This window comes from Opisthocomus hoazin, chromosome 3, assembly GCF_030867145.1.
Source record: "Opisthocomus hoazin isolate bOpiHoa1 chromosome 3, bOpiHoa1.hap1, whole genome shotgun sequence".
Taxonomy (NCBI): domain Eukaryota; kingdom Metazoa; phylum Chordata; class Aves; order Opisthocomiformes; family Opisthocomidae; genus Opisthocomus; species Opisthocomus hoazin.
Genome location: NC_134416.1, coordinates 53,886,514 through 53,898,863, shown reverse-complemented (window position 1 = coordinate 53,898,863; position 12,350 = coordinate 53,886,514). Strand labels below are relative to the sequence as shown.

Sequence of the window (12,350 nt, the reverse complement as noted above, 5' to 3'; positions counted from 1 at the left end):
TACTAGTAAAAGGAGAGGCCTCAGGAAACCAGAACAAAAGCTTATGAATCCAAACTTTAAGTGATGTTACTGCTGAACAGCACATCTAGGTACATTTGAAATAATGTTGTCACAAAAGCAACAATATAGCTTGTACCTACAATTACATGTTTATAACCACAGGTCATCTGTTTTGTTAGCTGTAGAAATATTTCTCAGCTGACTTATCTGTTCCCTCAAACAACAAACCATCAAGTCCCTGCTACATATTTCATCCATTCAACTTCTGACAAAAGAAACGGGAATCCCAAATAACAAAAATTTGAAAAAAGATCAGATCATCACAACAACTGTGGCACCACACTTCTTGAGAGTAATTAAAAAAAAACCCAACAATCTCAGTAAGGGAAAACAGAATTCCAGCATGTCAATTCTGTCTCCCATTATAAAAGCTTGTGGGTTGGACAGATACCAGTTTTTAAAATTTTACTGAAAAACCGCGTCTCTAAACTGAAGCTGTATCTATGTGAAAGGTTAGGACATTTCAGCTTTGGTACAGCCAGCGTCCAAGGAAAACCCTGGTTTCAGTTCAGAGTACCTCTCACGCTTAAGCTGCTGAATGTCAACATGAAGACCAACTATTCCTTTTTAAAGAAAACAAACAAACAACAAACAAATCAAATAGTACCATCAGACACAGTCAATGAGGAAAACCCATGGGAATTTTGATAGAGGTCCTAAAAATAGAATTCATCTCCTGACTGCTCTACAGCAACACCTGCTGATCAACGAGGATTTCACCCCTTTTGCTTAGAGTCTCTTCATGGGACGCATAGTCAGTCTGTAAAGGAGGGAGATTATTTTATGAGGTTGGTACAAAAATATACACAGATATTCTAGCTTGCAAAATCTCATTCATATTCTACTGACTAACCAGGATTCCCCTTCACTGAAGAGTTAATCTGTAGATTTAGCACCTACACCTACCTAAAGGAAGAGCACAAGTCATGTCTGGTTGATGCCTGGGAAAAACTTTGTATGTAAAAGAAAAGGATAAAATTAGAAATGTGAAAAAGGACATTTTCACTGAAAGGAAGTCTTTTGGAGAACTCCGGCTAAGATTTATGGCTTCTGAGCTATTACAAACCATAATAAAATAAAAGCAAAAGATAATTGAAAAAAGTCTATTTTCTTCTAGTCTAGGTGGGTTAATAAATTTTAAAAAAGGAAAAAAAAAAAAAAAAAGAACTGCCCCAAATGCCTGAGCCTCTTTTCAGCTTGTTAAACAAAGCAGGAGAAGCCACATATCTCAAAATAAACTATAAAAATAGATTGCTATTGATTCATCCCTTCCTAAAACATATTCCTTGAGAGATGTGAAAATAAACCTAGTATAGCAACTAAGACTGTTGGGATAGGAAGTCTAGAATATATATTTTTAACTTGCACTTTGCTTTTCCTATAATTCAATACTCAATCTATAAATTCCATTAGCATATGATTAGTAATTCAATTTAAAGCCATATTTGCACAAAAGCCTTTTTCTTCGGATGGTAACTTTGCCAAGTGCATCTTCAATCTACATGTTTGAATAATTTCTGCAGACAAGTAATAGAGACACCAGCTGTATTAGCATAATCAATACACAATTTACTGAGTTACCCAGACAGAACAGAAATAAAACGTGTGTGCCATTATTTCAGTACCTACAAATGACTGTAATTTCTGGAAATATCTCTCTACTTTTCTTTTGCCTCCTCCTCATGGTCACATAAAAACCAAGAGGACATTCATACTGCCACCATCTACAGGTAGATATGAAGTATGATTAGATAGATGAATCGCTTAGCAGAAGGCAAATTTAAAAGCCAGTTACAGGAGGTGCTGAGTATCCTCTAATTCTACTAAAGTCAATGGATTTTTGAAGATGTTTCACATTTTGCACTAAAGTGCTGTGAAAATGCACCTCCGTAAGGGTGCAGTCAGGATACAAAACTGAAATTAAAGAAGTTACAGACTAGCATTAAATGCAGGATCACACATCAGTGCATCACCGGCTAGGGCTACACCTGCTTCTGCTTTCTCCTCTCCCTAGGTACCAGTGGTACTCTAAGACTCACCTTTTCAACTCTTCCAGCCAGCACATGCGAGAGCAAGATTTCACAACTGGCTACGCCACACATAAGCGGCAATTCAGTGGGTGACTCCTGGAAGTCAACAACTGTTTCAGGCTGCTTCACAATGTCCTTTAAGCTAACTGGCATTCTAAAAGTTCAGAACTACTAAGAAAGTATTGTCTTCTGAACAGCTTCACCTCATATCAATAAAAGTCTGTTAGCTACTAGCCGGAAACCTGATTACCATTCTGACTCCAAAATGTATATGTACTCAATGACTTTAGTGCGAGAACAATTGGAAAAAGAAATATATTGACATACTAACATTTCAAATATCCACATTCCAGGACTCTACTGAAAATTAGTACTCTGTGTGTAGATACACAACTGTACAAAACTCCAATTAATCGTATGCATGAATATTTTTATTTCTGATTTGCTTTACTTTGTGCCGTGACACACCCCTTTTCCTATTTCTACCTCTCCAATAACAGCATTCTCTTGACATTTGGAAATTACTTCTAAAAGATTTCTGTTATATAAAGCATTTTTTGTCTTGCATTTGCTTTTTCCAGAAGACAAAGCCCCTCATTGCATTCATATTCTTTACTCCTCTCTTTAGTCTATCCCAACACTGAGCTTGGGGGTTTTTTCCCCTAATGTTCTTCTTGTAGAAAGACTGAATTAAGAGTTCCCAATTAGACTGCAGCGGTTGGAAAATATTATTCTTATGCTAAAATAAAGTATTTTCCTAGGCAGCACATAAACATAAAAGTAATAAATACACTTAAGCGGAAAGAAATTATGCTTACAAAATCCTTTGGATATTCTTCCAACCCTTGATCTCAAGGATGACAGTATCCAAATGTGACAGCCCAAAGACATCCAGTTTTACATAACATTGTGTGCAGAAAAGGCAGAAGATGCTCTTGCCTGTAGCAGAGGGAGAATTCTACAGAAACCCCAAAGGTAGGGGCAGGGCAGGGATATCTTTTTCTGGGTAGCTGAGGTAGCAGATTAATTAATCCTGCCAAGAACGCTAACTTTGCCTCCCTAATCATGTCTCTTTTAACAAGCTTAAGCCACATCTACATATACTCATATTTTTATTGATTAAAGTAAACTAGTAATGGCATGATATATTTCAAAAAGTACTTTTCTCCAGAGAATCTGAAAGGTTTTTACAAACCTCAAACCATCACTAAGACTCTGTCATGCAACGTAACAGATTATAATGGATCTCTGAGTCAAACTGAGGACTGTGCTGGTTTTGGTGAGAATTAGCAAAGCAAGAAGGAACCTATCTGGGAGTCAATTCTTAGTACCAGGGTCAGGACTTTCAGCTTCCCTGCCTGTCTCAAACGAAGTACTCCACCACCACTCCTGACAATGTGACTGTGGGCATCCAGTGCATTTTGAGGTAAGGTAGAAGTTAGGAGGCTAGGATTAATTTTAACTCTAATTATCAAACCCAGTACTTAACACAAATGCTTTCAGAGTGATTCCTCTCAGTATACTGAAGCTATGTATCACCTAAGCTTTCTTACTCTCTCAGAGGGACACAGCTGAGAATTTCTGATACTCCTACAGACCTGTATTTTCAATTTGAATCAAACTGACGCATGGATCATGGAACCTCAAAGTAACCAACATTACACACGTCTGAACACAGGTGATATAAGGACGGGCTATGAGGACCTACAGTCACCAGGACCTACAGTCACGGTTACTGTAGATGATCATTGCCTTTGAAAGTTAAGTAATTTATTTATGTGTCTAAAATGAGACACTTAAACTGAGGAGTTTGGGTTGCCTGACACCGTTCGAACAACAAACCAATACAGCTGCATGCCTTGGCTCTATTACCAAGACATACATTTCTCTGAGTCAAAAAACCCACCTCCTTTCAATTGAGATTATCCCTGATTTACCAGAGATCTCCATCTATTGTGTACCAGGGTTTTATACTTTTCATTTTGATCCCTCAAACTCTCTGCTCTGTTCTACGTGACTTTCTATCATGTGGAACAGTGCTCTTGTCTATATCCACAAAGAAGCTTAGAAGCCAAAAAAACAGTGAAGGGATGCAGCATCTAAACTACCAGAAGTTCTGCTCAGACACTACTCAGGTCAGGCAGTACCTATGGTTTTATCATTCAGGCTTTTTCAGTGCTCCACAGCTCAATGCTGAAATCAAACCAAAGCCCCACCACAGCTGGCTAGTGGAAGATTAAACATTCTCCTGCCTGCCCTGGCTTTGGACACAGTGTTATGGGCTGGTTGTTCAGAGTTTCCATACCCTTCCCTAGTTGCTACAAGACACTAGCAGAAAACGTGTGGGTTGAAATACCTCTTCCTTTCCCCCTCTTGCCCACACCCACTGCTTAGATCACTCACCCAGGATGTGGGTGGGACCAGCTAACTTTCTTATCAGCAGGATTTGCACTCACATCATGAGCTTCCTAAGAAAGAGCACTTACCCTCAGAACTGAGGTGCACTCATTCATTGCTGTTGAAGCTGCCATACCTCATCTACAATATTCACTGAATTAGAAAGATGGAGATTTAGCATGATACTCTATCCTTGTGGTCAGGGCACCCACATGGGAATTGGAACACATGGACTCCAGCTCTCGTTTCACTGCAATAATTCATCAGAAATAATATTGCAGTAGGCACCTGGCAGACCAAGACCCAGGTCTCCTCTTTCTCCATTGGTACTCAAGCCATTAGAGCCGTGAGTCTTGTGCATGAGTGCTTTCTCCCCCTCTTGTCCAACAAACACTTAATTACGTTTTTCAAAAGGGATACGTCATTGACAAAAATAAAAGGGCAACTCACAATCATAGCACAATACACTGCTATGTAATGACTGATCTGCTCCCTGTTGAGATAAAGATTCAAACACCGTTAGACAAAGCACAGAACAGAACCCCCGCCTCTCACATCCTAGCAGAGCAAACAACTTTCCCTTTCCAGTAAAGGGAAGAGGAAGAGCAGCAGCACAACCCCTCAACTACTCCTAATTTGAGAGGAAAGTAACGACCTGTCCCCTATCTCCAAAAAGCTGGATCAGACAAGAGATCGCTACGAGACACCCTACTGCACCAAGACATCCACATCTAGAACAGGGGAGGAGCTAAGATGCACTATTCTTTCCAAGTTTTTCATCCTGTCTTCTTAAGGTAGTTCCCTAGCCAACAACATTCATAAACCCCTAACCTACCAATGAATTATATAAAGAATCCAAGCACCGGCTGCAAGACGACTATTCTACTAGGCAGCTAGGCACCTGTAAACTGAGCACTGCAGTATGCAAACCCCTTTTTTTCTTTGGACCTAGCCTTAGACCTTTCTGACCTTTCTTCATGGATTTACATTTCTATCTGGCTAGCGAGTCTTCCACTCACCAGATTCACGAGAAATCGCAAACCTAATCTTTCCCTGTGCTCTAGCTCTTTCCCAGTCTCATAACACAAAGCCTTCCCAGCAGTTGCATGCAGGGACCGATAGCAACCCGATTCCTCCTCCCATCTTCAGAGTGAAAACGTTACATCAGGCATGGATCTTGACATCCTGTTGTCCTGGAACCAGTGAATCAGAAAGTTCCTTCCTCGCAATTGTATTCTTTGGAGGTGGAAAATAATTAACTTCCCCACCCCCTCCTCCTTCCTACTGCCACTATCAAAGTTAGAAATTCACTTGACCCTGTCTGGAAAGAAAAAAACAGCCATCATAACTCAGTGCCAGAGAAAGTTTTGTTGATCAAAGCATAGCCTGGTCTTCCCAAGGACACTGCCTCACTACATCACATCATCCAGTCCAGCAACACAGCAGGTATTTCATTTCTGTTTTTAAAGTTCCTTCAAGGAGTTAATGAGTCAATTATGGAAGCTGAACTTTGATAGGTTACCAAAAGAAGTGAACAACAAAAAAATACAACTAAAAAATCTATTATCACGGAATTCATTGTTTCAACTATATTTTCCTGGCAAAACACAACGTAAGAATAGTAAGGGCAGAAAAAGTTTCAGGGACTGCATACAAAAGCCATCTACTGCGCAGTTAACCAGGACTTCTTGACTTAAAAGTGCTCTACCTTTTCCACGCTCGTGTGCAACACCGAGCGTCTGTATGAGAAACCAGGAGAGAGATTTTGCACTTCCTGCTCAGTAAGGACAAAACTCCTGCTCCAGATTCTTGCCTTGCAGGAGAGAATAAGTTCGCCAAAAATGGGGTTTGGGAAGGAGGGAAAACACCGACACCCTCACCATCGGTGTCCTGTCCATTCATCCTCAGGGCAAAAAAGTGTTCTGCTTCAGCCAAGAGGCTGATTAGCTAATGACTAGTAATTTCAAATTTGTAAGAAGGCTAACTAGTTACTGACAATATATTTTCAAGGAACCATAGCAAGCCCCTATCACATTAAAAAAGAAGGAAGGGGGGGGGGAAGTCACTATACTAACAGATATATAAATGACTTCAAGAAATCTTGAAGGACTGAAAATCCTAACCTTAGAAAGAAAAATTGCACCTAATTGCATCTATATTTAAAAGTGAAAGTATCAGATGAATCACTTAAAAAAACACCCCTCTGCCTTGCTCCCATGATAAAAAAGAGGGGGAAAAAAAACGAACGAACACACATCCCCCCAAAATTTCAAACCTCATTCGGCATTAATGGTGCAGAATTGGTAAGTAACAAGCCTACAACCCTTTCGAGTACACATTACGTGGATTTAAATGTACAATGAAAAGTTGCAGTATAGCATGCACAGCATCACTCTAGCCAAAGGAAAATCGAAAAGGCTCAAACATGCACACACCAGAAGAACATGGATAACGCAGACTAAACACTGAAAAAGGAGGAAAAAAAAAATCCCCTACATCTTTTTCTCAATAATTATGCAGTACAGAGGGTAAAAAAAGTGTTTGAAACTGAAGGAATGTGAAGTAGGGGGAAAAACGTGTGACCAGTGTTAACTAATGTCGTAAATACTGAGGACAAGGGTCCTGGTTCAAAAAAAATCCATCGGAAGAGGGAAATTTTGTCCAGTCTTACTAATGTGTGCACAGAAGAACAGAATTCTTGGGAAAGGAGGAGGGCTGAATGAAAATGTTAATTATAACATGTTGCAATAAGGATACCCCCAAGATCAGTCCTTTCTTTTTTGCTACAGCGTAGTCCCCAGGCATATGGCTAACTACTCCTTGATCATTATCCTGGCTAAAACTAAAGCTCCTGAAGTTTCAGAGACTCATATCTAACGGAATTTCTTTCATCTCTAATAATTGCTAAACTAGCATAATTACTCATACTTGAGGTGAAATAGAACCCACGTCGTCTAAAATTAAAGTTAAAACAAAAACAAACCTCACCACCTCTTCTGGTTTTTGCACATTCATCCCATGTCAGAATCCTACGCCAAGTGTTGCATTACGATTTAAAAGTATTTAAAAGCTTCTCTTGTGCTATCTGACTTTTGTAAAGAGAGCAACTGAAAAACTTTAATGCTTCATAGTAACACACTGCAAAATGTATTTGAAAACAGACATGTACATTTTCACAGCACCAAATAAAACAGGCCCAATTCTTCATAAATCTGTATGTTGTCCCTTAAGGGAAAAAATGCGCTATTTCACTTACATACATATCTATGCCACGGTGCTGACTGAAGTGAAATAGTGCATTTTCCCCACTCCCAGCTGGGACTGATTTTGAGCTTAGGTAGCCCTACAGGAACCAATGGAAACCATAAACTGCAGCTGGGAAAAGATGCTAAGAGCTCTGTCTTAAGGTATCGGCATTCATACTATATTTTAATCAACCTAAAAAAACAACTCCGAATATCTTACTTTCTGTGTTTTACACACAACAAATACTGCATCCACGTGGTCTACATAAAATACTAACAGTTTTTCTAGATCTTTTCCTCATGTACAATTATTCAAAAGGAAGATTTTTTTCCAAGAAGCGCGAGTTTCAAAATACTGAATCGTGTTTCAGAACAAAGAAACGAGAGCTATTAAACCAGTTCTAAATCAGACAGAATGAATTACAGAGAAACGTAAAGCCTTTCAAGACATCTTAGATCACGGCAGATAACGTTATCCTACACATGTTAGGTAAGTGCCTCCATAATGACAGCTTCCCTTGTTAGACAAGTTAACAGCAACTCGGGAAAACAAAATCAAACCAAACCAAACATGCAGCATTTCTAAGCCTCTTAAAATATTATCTTTGTCACAAGATTTCACCTGTATGGAAAACAGCAGTGCAACCAGCAGCTGTTTAGGTGCAGCTGTTTAGATGTTCACTTCTAATAGTGCCTGCTCCTAAGAAGTAGACGGTGATGGTCGATACAACTCATGCTGGCCCCGAAAATGAGTGGGCAGCATTACGGTAATCCCACAGCTAATCAAGACCATCAATACCACCATGCGTTGCCAAAGTCAATGAATATTACTGAAGGTTAGAGGTGGTTTTGTTGTTACGGATTTTTTTTAACATATAAAGGAGCTGGGGCCTGCTTTGGCAAGTCAAAAAGCGAACACTATAAATAGCTGGCATTAATAAAAAGATGCTAATCTTAAATCCTCTTTGCAATTTGTTTTTTCATGTACTCTTTTATGTTCGATATCTTAATTTTTGCCCTTTTTTGGATGGCCAAATAGAAGCCAGCAATCCACTCATGCATCACACAGATGTTTTTGCTTTTCAGGCCAAATGGAATCTTACGAATTTTTTGTTCCCTCCCCATAAAATGCTGATGCCAAAATAACACAGTTCCTGAAAATGGCCCGTTCAGAAAAAGTTCTTTGAACCACTGACACTGAAACTTTAAATCAAGTTCGCAGAAATCTTGCCAATACTGATTGCTGTTTTTGTTTATGCTGGATTGTTTCTAGTCTAATCAGCAGACAATCTAATGACTATCGAGTCTGGTCCGTGCAATTTAGAAGCCGAGGAGGGTTGGGGCTGAGAATAAACATTCAAATAGTTGAGAGAGACACAGAAATATAAAGGCCACTGTTTGAAGGGGATCCGAATGTCAAATCCTCTCTGAACTATTTCTGCTATTAAGTAAGATTTTTGTTTTAATCCACTACTGTTCTACATGCTTTGGTACTACATCACATCACCCGCACCTCTGTGCGAGAAACATCTTTTCACTTCAAATTTATGATGAGAAAGCAAGTCACATTAAAACACAGGTGCATTTAGTCGGTCCACCAACACGCTTCATGAACCGAGTGGCAGTTGTAAGATCAGTCAGGATGGAAAGAGTGCCTAGGTTTCCTCAAAAAGAGGGAACAACTTTAAGAGACACTCCAGGCTTGCCAAAATATTTGAAGATACAAGCCTTCTTTAAGCGGAACACAGATATGTAAAATACAGCTGATAAATTTTTCCTTCTCATCTTTCTAGGAACTAACATTCAGTAATTTTATTTCTGCAGTCAAATGTGGGATACAAAAAAATCACAATGAGTAAAAATTTACTCTGAAGTAGTAACAGATTTATTTTTTTTTCAGAAAGAAATCACTTTCCAAGATCACCGCTTCTATTAAATGTGCAGGGCCGTTCTAGTTTCCTTGTGACGGCTTATCCAACACCCACAATTCCAGTGATTTTTCATGAGTGACTTTAGCATAATGAGAAACCTGGGTTTAATGTTTAGTAGGCCTACGTTTTCTTTCAGGTTTGTATAAAGAATACCTGATTTTCTTGGAAAGTGACTACGTTTTTGTAACTTTGTTTCTAAACAAAGTTTCTCATCACAAGCCGGTAGCAAAGGCAAAAGAAAAACCTCAAGCCTTCCCAAAACTAAAACCCCATAAACCAGAAAGGCGAGGGGGGGGGAGGCAGTCAGTAACCTAAGTGTGACATCCACAAAGCATGCCAAGTCACAAAAAAAGGTTTACCACTCAAATGGCCAAGTTAAACAAGACACAGGAGAGCTGCTCTCCCCCCTCGTCACCTTCTCATCTCAGGGGGTCTCCAGCACGGTTTTACTTAGGGGACGGCACTGCCCTTAGGTGTTAGAGGAGTTTAAGGAGTCACAGCAATTGCCCTGCTTCAATGCCCTCCATTTGCACAGGGGCTCTTTCGGGGCTTATAGGTGGGTATCTTATCTCCCACTTACCTTTTCCCACCTGCCTTTCCCCCGCTGTCCTCCCTCCCCCACCAAATGCATTAGACGATTCTGATTCGGTCAATGATACTTTTTTTTGTTTGTTTTTGGTTTTGTTTATTTTTTTTAGAAACTAGCCAAGGAAATTGTATAAATTAACAGGTCAGGATTGATGAGTTTGATGCAACTGATCTTTCTTCTGCCTAAAAGAACCTGGCAGTTGAACTTTAATTCCTCCTTCCTAAAGTAAAATTAGATATTCAAATTACAGTTTTTCAGAAAGTTAAATAATTCACTCTCCTTTTGAGACTTTTTTTTGCCAAAACCCTGTAGTATGTTTGTAAGAGACAGTGCTTTCCTTAGCAAATAATTACAATCTTATTTTTCCTTGGCAAGATGTTTTTATTATTCTTGAGTGTAAGGGGCTTATCTAACGTTAGCCGTGTCTTTTTTCTTTCCTAGGTCCAAACCTGAGATGCAGTCCTCACCAAGAGCTCAGGGACAGTCAGACAAAAGTTGGCAAGAAACCAAAACAGGGGGGAGGGAGGGAGGGGGAGAGAAAGAGAAAGAGAAAAGGAATGTAAACAGAAAATAGGGTAATTCAAAAAAGGGTATTTTCAAGAAATAGAAGAAATTTAGTCATTAGCAACTTCTTAACACCTACCATTTCAGATGAATGTTAGTTTCATGCATTCAATACAAAAAAAAACAATTGTCATTTTGTTTTAATGTATTTACCTGCCTTGTATCAGTATTCCCTTAAGGTACAAGTTTCAAATTAAGTTATCAAAAGTGACAGACATATCAAAAATACTTCTTACGTCTTCCCCCCAGAAAGGGTTGTTAAGTACATGACAAATTCGAAATGTAATGTGTAACTCCATATTTTATTTAGATGTAAAACAGCACTCATGAGTTTAAATAACTCATTTACATATATTCAAAGAACAGTTTTTCAGAAAAGCTATTTAAAATACTAAAATATTGTTTATTTTTAAACGGCAGAACTGTATTTTGTACCGACTAAATCAGTAATACTTAAGAAATAAGGAACTCAAATAAATGCTGCATTGGAGGTACAGCTGAATTTCTCCTTGCAACTCTACTTACAGCTTTTGTTTGTTCACTAAACAGGAAGGTGTAATAATTGATGGGCAGACTCTTATCAATGAATTTAAACGCTCTGTCTATGCAAGCATCTTTCGGCTTCTCAGGTGAATCACCTTATTCGCCCTTTCAGAAATCTCACAGTCAGACTGCTTTCAGAACACTATTAATCCGCTCAAAAAATGACGCGATTCAAGAAAAATAAAACATGAAATAAAATGAGAAAGATATGTGAACCAAGGCCACCAAGAATGCTAACCTACTCCCCAAAGGTAATTACTGCAGCAATAATTACAGACGATGGTTGATTTACTGCCTGGTTTTAGTTGAAAAATAGTAAATAAGACACTGCAAGGAAATCTCTATCACCTCTATCCTGAGCATTAGGCAGTTTTCTTAACTCAGTGGCTGATTGTCAGCGAACCCAAGCTACTCCATCTGAATTGTACAATGTTGCTCTCTTCTCGTTTTAGGGACTCCCAGGCGACCGGTACACCAGGAAGGCAAAGCCCATACCTCCACATAAAATGGAAGCTGTATCTTTTGTTTTAAATTAAGTGTGATGTTTACAGGAAGATATCTGAAACAACACCCCCGCCCCCCCCCCCCCCCCCCCCCCCCGTAATGCATCTAACTAATAACCACAAGCAAAACACATCCGATGTCTAACAAGAGAACGATTTCCTCTATTTGCCAATTAATTCTGAACGTTTATTCATTTGCACTGGAATACCTGGAGGTCTAAGACTACCCTTCAGTTAAAGTTTCCAGGCATCTTTTTTTTGCCAGTGTGGCTAATTGGTCTCTCTCCTACTGGCTCCATAACTCTTACGCGCATGTAAATAAATCCTCCCTGGGAAGCTCGCAATACAAGTGCGCGCCCAAGCAACAGAACTTTCATTGTGGCACCGTTTCTAAAAGGCAAGGGAAGAGCGGCTCGTTTGTTCTTCGCAAGATGCCAAACAAAAGCACCGCTGAACCGCACAAACTTCGGTAAGCCAGACACAGACGG

At 39.4% G+C, this 12,350-nt stretch overlaps 1 protein-coding gene across 9 annotated transcripts in view; it reads right to left on the bottom strand.

Annotated features, from left to right (window-relative positions):
* The window catches only part of ZNF521 (zinc finger protein 521), a 232,885-nt gene that overhangs the window by 217,564 nt on the left and 2,971 nt on the right, over positions 1-12,350 (bottom strand). The window lies entirely within an intron of this gene.